This window comes from Nannospalax galili, unplaced genomic scaffold (assembly GCF_000622305.1).
Source record: "Nannospalax galili isolate Female #2095 unplaced genomic scaffold, S.galili_v1.0 scaffold649, whole genome shotgun sequence".
Lineage (NCBI taxonomy): Eukaryota > Metazoa > Chordata > Mammalia > Rodentia > Spalacidae > Nannospalax > Nannospalax galili.
In genome coordinates, this window is record NW_008359093.1 from 1,612,493 (window position 1) to 1,612,908 (window position 416).

The following is a 416-nucleotide window of genomic DNA, read 5'->3' on the forward strand; positions in this document are numbered from 1 at the left end:
GTTTTCTTTCTTTCTTTCTTTCTTTCTTTCTTTCTTTCTTTCTTTCTTTCTTTCTTTCTCTCTTTCTCACTCTCTCTAACACTTCTGTCATGGTTTTTCCATCTAAAGTGTCCCCATTTCCTTCATTTCTACCTTGATAATTCCAGTCTCCTATGGGCCCACCTCTCTTGATCTCCTTCTTTCCCTTTATCACCAAGGTTCCTTTTATAGCCCTCCCTCCCCATCTCACTTAAATACCACAGGTTCTTTCTTTTCCTTTACCTCCATGGTTCCTTTTCTTTACTTCTGAGTAGAACTCCATTGTGTAAATGGACCACACTTTCACTATACACTCGTCAGCTGAAGGACACTTAGGTTGCTTCCATCTCATAGCTATTGTGTAACCAAACTCAGAGGATCTGAGTTTGTCTGGGCTA